We start from the raw sequence: 6,903 nt of genomic DNA, 5'->3' as shown, positions 1-6,903 counted from the left end.
CCAGATCACTTTTTTCTTTCTTTAAAGTTTTCTTTAGATGCTGATCTGTATTTTATTTAAAAACAAAGCAAAACAAAACAAAATAAAACAAAAAACAATTCACCTTGAGAAGTATGGTATGGTACATTATCTGAACACAGGGACTTCTGTTGCTTTAAACCATTAATAAATGGAAATACTGGTTACCAAATTTTAGGCAATAATCAGTCACTGTTGGACATTATACTCACTGTCTTGTCAAATAGTATTTGATATTTAGTACTTTATGTGTTTAGAATTTAAAAAGCATGAATATTACACAACAGTAAAATAGTTAACTTTGGGTGTTAATGGGAGGATCAAAAGGAGAAAATGATTATTTTAAGACTCTAATGCCTCATAGAAGTGAAGTAAAAATGACAAGTAAAATATAGCATGCAATCGTATAATTTCTAGGAGAGAAAATTATGTTAATTGTATTCTGCCTGTAAACTTGAGAGTTGGGACTTGGATAGACTGACAATTTTGCATGAGAATACAATTTTGTGGTCTCTTGAATTTTTATTTTAATGGACTATTCAGTATGTGGCAATTCCTGCTTTGGAGTTTATCTGGAAAGGAATAAGACTTGTAGCAGAAATGCCATTAGCACAGAAAACCCCTGGGTTTCCAAGGAGTTGTGCCACATTGCAGAAAAGGAGTTGTATCTTCTTTCCCCATAACATACAAACACTGCTATAATTCACAGTAACTCTAGTGTATGGCATACAACTGTTGTGTATAGCACATTTTTAAGTTATCAAACAAAGTGATATCATTGAAAAATCCATGGGTGATACAGTGAAGAAGACATTTAGATGCCAGGAGGTTAATATCAACTTCAAAGTATTTTGAACACTCATTGAGTTGCAGCTCATGTCCACAATGAAATCCTAAAAGGAAAACTCCTAGGAATATTGTGGCCAAATTCCAGAATTTCCAAGGCAAGGAGAAAATATTGCAGACAATCAGAAATAAACAATTCAAACACTGTGGAAATACAATTAGGATAACACAAAATCTTTTAGGGATTGAAGGGCTCGGAATATGATATTCTAGAAGTCAGTGGAGCTAGGATTAAAACCAAGAATCACCTACCCAGCAAAACTTAACATAATCCTTCAGGGGGAAATGAATATTCAATGAAACAGAGGACTTTCAAGTATTATTACTGAAAAGACCAGAGATGAATGGAAAATTTAACATACAAATGCAACAATCAAGAGGAACATAGAAAGGTAAACAAGAAAGAGAAATGGTAAGAGACTAATTAAAGTTGAACTGTTTACATTCCTACACGGAAAGATGATATTTGTAATTCATCATACCTTTCTCAGTATTAGGGTAGTTGGAGGAGATAGATAGATAGATGATAGATAGATAGATAGATAGATAGATAGATAGATAGATAGATAGATAGATAGATAGATAGACAGACAGATAAAATTAAGGGGTGAGAGCAATATATTGGGAGAAGGAAAAAAGGATAAATAGAATGGGACAAATCATCTCACATAAAAAAAAGAAGGAAAAGGTTTCACAGTGGAGAGGAAGAGGAGGGAGGTGAGAAGGAATGAGTGAACTTTATTTTCATTGGAGTTGACTTAAGGAAGGAATAACATATTCATCCAATTGTGTATCTTACACTATAGGAAAGTAGGAGGTAATAAGAGGTAAGGAAGATGATAAAAGGGAGGGCATATTGAGAGAAGGTGTAGTCAGAAGCACACACTTTTGAAAAGGGATAAGGTTAAAGGAGATAAAAGAATAAGTAGAAGGCAGGAGAGGATGGAGGGAAACACAGTCTTTCACAACATGACTATTATGGAAGTGTTTTGTGTAACCATATGTGTATAATCTATATTTTATTACTTGCCTTCTCAGTGAGGGTGAGTCAGGAGGGAAGAAGGGAGAGAACTGGCACTCAACATTTTCAAAACAGTGTTAACAAATTGTTTTTACATGAAACTGGAAAATAAGTAATACAAGCAATATACAGGGAAAGGGAAGGGGATAAGAAGGGGGGGATGATGAAAGGGAAGACAGACTTGGGGAAGGGATAATCAGAATTCATGCCATTTGGGAGGGCAGGATCGGGGAGAGATGGGGAGAAAATTTGGAACTCAAAATCTTATGAAAATGTGAGTTGAAAACTAAAAATATATTTATTAATAAGCAAAACAAAGAAAAACTTCATAGAAGAAAACAAAAAGAAATCTAGAAGGGAGACACAAATTAGATAATTTTGTGACTATCTTGCTTAAAGTAATGCATTTTTTTTTAAAAAATGAATTGCCTCTATATCCCATTGTAGCTTTAAGTCTATAATCCTAATTTGTTAAGAATACATTTTAATGTTTTACATGATAGCACATGTATAACCTATATCTCATGGCTTATCACTTTAGAGAAGGAGGAAGGAAAGGGGGAGGGATTGATAAAATTTAGAACTCAGAATCTTTTTTTATAAATGCTAAAAATTGTGTTAGCATGAAATTGTGAAAAATAAAATATATCAATTTAAAAAATGAAAAAGAAAGTAAATATATATCTATAATATACTTAAATATATAACATGTTTATATAAACACATATTCATAATATATGTGATACATATAATATTTATATAATATGATATGATACGATACGATACGATGATACAATATAATGTAATATCACAATATAATATAATATGGTACAGCATAGTATAGTGTAATATAATACAATATAGTGTAGTATAATATAATGCAAATATTCTTATTCTGCCTTCAGACACCATCAGTTCTTTCTCTGTGGATAGGTAGCATTCTTCTTTGTAAGTCTTTCAGAGTTGTTTTGCATTGTTGTATTGCTGAGAATAGTTAAATCATGGCTGATCATCTTGCAATATTGTTCTTATATTGCATTACATTACGTTTCATTTTGCATCAGTCTATCCAAGTATTTTCAGATTTTTTTGAGAGCATCCTGGTCATCATTTCTTATAGTAAGATAGAATTCCATCAGAATCACATACCACAACTTGATCAGCCATTCCCCAATTGATGGGCATCCCCTCGATTTCTAATGCTTTATCCCCAGAAAAAGCTGCTATAAATATGTTTGTATATGTAGGTCCTTCTCCTTTTCGATTTTATATCTTTTAGGACACAGACCTAAACAGTGGTGTTGCTAGGTCACAGGGTATTCACAGTTTTATAGCCCTTTGTGCATAGTTCCAAACTGCTCTATAGAATGGTTGAATCAGTTCACAACACTGACAACAATGTATCAAAGTTTCCTTTTCCCCATATCCCCTCCAACGTATATCATTTACCTTTCTCTCCTCTTAGCCAATCTGATATGTATGAAATATTACTTCGGAATTGTTTTAATTTACGTTTCTCCAATGAGTTAAAATATTTTTTTTAATATGATTATGGAGAGCTGTGATTACTTCATCTGAAAACTGATCATATATTTTCATCATTAATCAATTAGGGAATGGCTCTTATTTTTCTACATGTGACTCAGTTCCGTATAGGTTTGAGAAATAAGTCTTTTATCAGAGAAATTTGCTTCAATTTTTTTCATAGTTACAATTGCTAAATGTATTTTCCTTCATCCTATTCTCCACATTTATTCTTTTCTCTCTCTTCTTTCACCTTGTCCCTCCTCAAAAGTGTTTTCCAAAATCTTCTGTCCCTTTTATCACCCCCATCTCTAATCCAATTAACCTCCTACTTTCCTGTAGTATAAAATAGATTTCTATACTACAAACAATTGATTGTTTATGGTATTCCAATTTTGAACTAATTCTTATGAGAGTAAGATTCCCACCTTCCCTCTCACCTTCCCCCTCTTCCACTCCACTGTAAAAAAATTTTGCTTACATCGTGTATGTGCAATAATTTACCTCATTATACTTTTCCCTTTCTCTTTCTCCAGTCAATTTCTCTCTCTCACCCCATAATTATATTTTTTGTATATCAACCCTTCCTCTTGTACTCACCCCTGTGACCTCTGTATATACATTCTCCTTTTAACTACCCTAATCATAAGAGTGGTCTTATGAATTACAAATATAATCTTTCCATGTAGGAGTAGTTAGATAGTTTAGCTATTTATATCCCTTATGGTTTCCCCTTCTTATTTGCCTTTTCTATGCTTATCCTGAGTCTTGTATCAGAAAATCAAACGTTCTACTCAACTTTGGTGTTTTTACCAATAATGATGAAACTTCTATCTGTTTGAATGCCCATTTTTTCCTCTGAAGCATTATAATCAATTTTGTGGTATAGGTGATTCTTGGTGGTAATCCCAACTCCAGAACACCATATTCTAAGACATCTGACCATTTAAGGTAGAAACTATTAAATCCTGGGAAATCCTGACTGTGCATCTTTGATACTTCAGTTAACTTTTGCATGTCTTTTTCCATCTGTCCAATTGTTCCTTTGAAGGAGTTATTTTCTCCAGTTAGATTTTGTACTTCCTTTTCCATTTGTTCAATTTTCCTTTTTAAGGAGCTGTTCTCTTCAGTCAATTCTTTTTTCATATTTTAAAAAATCATTCACCAGTTTTTCTTCTATTTCTCTAATTTGACTTTTAAAATTCTTCTTCAGCTTTTCCAAGAATGCTCTTTGGGCTTGAGCCCAAATCAGTTCATATTCCCTTCTGAAGTTTCAGATGAGAGTACAGTCTCAATGCTGACCTCTTTGATATTCATGTTTTGGTCCTTGTCCCTATAGAAAAATTCTATGCTCTTTTCTTTTCTGGTTTGCTTCTTACTTGTGATAATCACACTTTTCCGGGCTTTTAAAATAGATTTCTGCTTCTGGGGTGCAGGGGACTCTTCCACAGCTCTTATTCCTAAAACTTGAGGTTTTGTGTGTTGTGGCCTATGGTTCTTTCAGCTAGAAGCTAAAATGCTGCAGCTTACCTGGTGCTGAGCTGGCTAGTGTGAGAAACCAGAGGCCAGGTGAAGTCTTTCTGGGTTATCCTGAGTTATCCTGGAGCTTTCTGTGTGAGATGTGGGGGAGGGGTTTTCTGACCACAGGAGGTGTCTTCTGTTGAGCTAGAGCATAAGCAAGCTCAGCTGTTTGTGAACCTATCTGCACTAATGACTTCCCAAATCCCCTGGAGTGCAGAGGCATACCTGAGGTCCTGGTGTTAGTGGTTGCAAGCTCCACCCCAGGGGCTCAGGATCTTCTCCCAGTTCACTGAGGTGGAGCTGTCTGGGGCAGCTCTGGTCCTGCACTGGTCCCCTTCAGCCACAGCAAGAGGGACCCCCCCCTTGCGATTTTTCTAGCCTTATAGGCTAAGAGACTGTTTACCCTTTGGTTGATCCCACTGTTTCAGGATTTTTCCTGGGGAAATGTTTTATGGATTTTTCAAGGCCAACAAGGGGAGAGGTAGAGTATTTACCAATCACTCCACCATCTTGGCTCCTGGAAGTTCACAAATATTTAATCTGCTGGCTGATAGTCTCAGGAGCAGCTGCTGCAGTAACCTGGGGTTCTGGGCTCTCTCTCTTGGTCCCACTAGTCTCACAGCTTGGGCTGTTATGCCTGAGATTCCTCAGTGTGACTGCTGCCTCACACCACCCAGGGCTTCCTGCTCAGTCTTGCCATGGTAGGGATTGCTCTGGTACAACCCGTGCGCTGTGCACTGTGCACTCCTGCAGCCCTACACAACAGGTCCTTCCTGTAGACCTCCCAGTCTTTCCTGGGCTGGAAATCTAACAATCTTTCTCCTATTGGATTCTGCCACTCTCAAATCCATTCAGATTCTCTTTTTAGTGGTATCTGAAGGAGTTTGTCTTAGAGTTTAGGTGAGTAGTTGTTCTCACTCTACCATCTTGGCTCTGCCCCCAAAAGTTTCCATGATACTTTAATTTTTTTTTTCTGTCTTGCTGCTTGCAATGTTTTCTTGTCCTGGGAACTCTGAAAATTGCCTATAATATTCCTGGCAGTTTTCATTTTGGGGTCTCTTTTAGGACGTTATTTATGGATTCTTTCAATTTCTATTTAACTCTGTTATTCCCAAATATCAGGGCAGTGTTTCTTGATAACTTCTTCAAAGATGACGTCTGGGCCCTTTTTTGATTATGTCTTTTAGGCATGAAAATAATTTTTAAATGATCTCTTCTAGACCTGTTTTCCAAGTAAATCATTTCTCCTATAAGATATTTCATATTGTCTTTTTTATTTATTTATTTTACTGACTACAGGAGTGACATAGTTAGAATAACATTTTTAGAAAATCATTTTTTTGCAGCAGATGGAACAATAAGAATGGACTGAATAAGGGAGAAACTTGAGGCTGGAAGGCCAATTGGGAAGCTATTACATTATTTTATGTAAGAGGCAATGAGACCAACTTGGAGGCTATTGCATTATTCCATGTAAGAGATGATGAAAAAGGGAAATTGCTATGAGTGAGGAGAAAAGAAAAGAATGTTTAGCAAAGACAGAGTGAAAGCAAGAATGATAATATTTTAACTGATTACATATATGGGTTGAGTGCAAGTATAAGTCAAATTAAGTCCAGATATCTGGCCTTCATCCACATAGAGAACATAATTGAATCAATTGGTGATGATGAGAATACTAGGTGAGACAGTTTAGAAGAAAATGAGAAGAGAGTTCAGGAAAGAAATATGGGGGATCTTCATTTGGCTGATGTGCCATGGTGAAGATTCAGGAATAGAGCTGATCGAGGCAGGAGACAGCAGTGTCATAAAAATATAGGATGAAAAGAATAAGGAAGAAAAGTTGATTAACAGTTTGAAAGTCTGTAGAGAGATCAAACAGAATGAGGATTTAAGGGGAAAAAAAGATTATCAGATTTATCAACTAAGAGTCTTTGGTAACTTTGGAGAGATAAAATTTAGCTGAATGATGA

Source organism: Notamacropus eugenii, chromosome 6 (assembly GCF_028372415.1).
Source record: "Notamacropus eugenii isolate mMacEug1 chromosome 6, mMacEug1.pri_v2, whole genome shotgun sequence".
NCBI lineage: Eukaryota > Metazoa > Chordata > Mammalia > Diprotodontia > Macropodidae > Notamacropus > Notamacropus eugenii.
Note: the sequence above shows the minus strand (reverse complement) of the source record.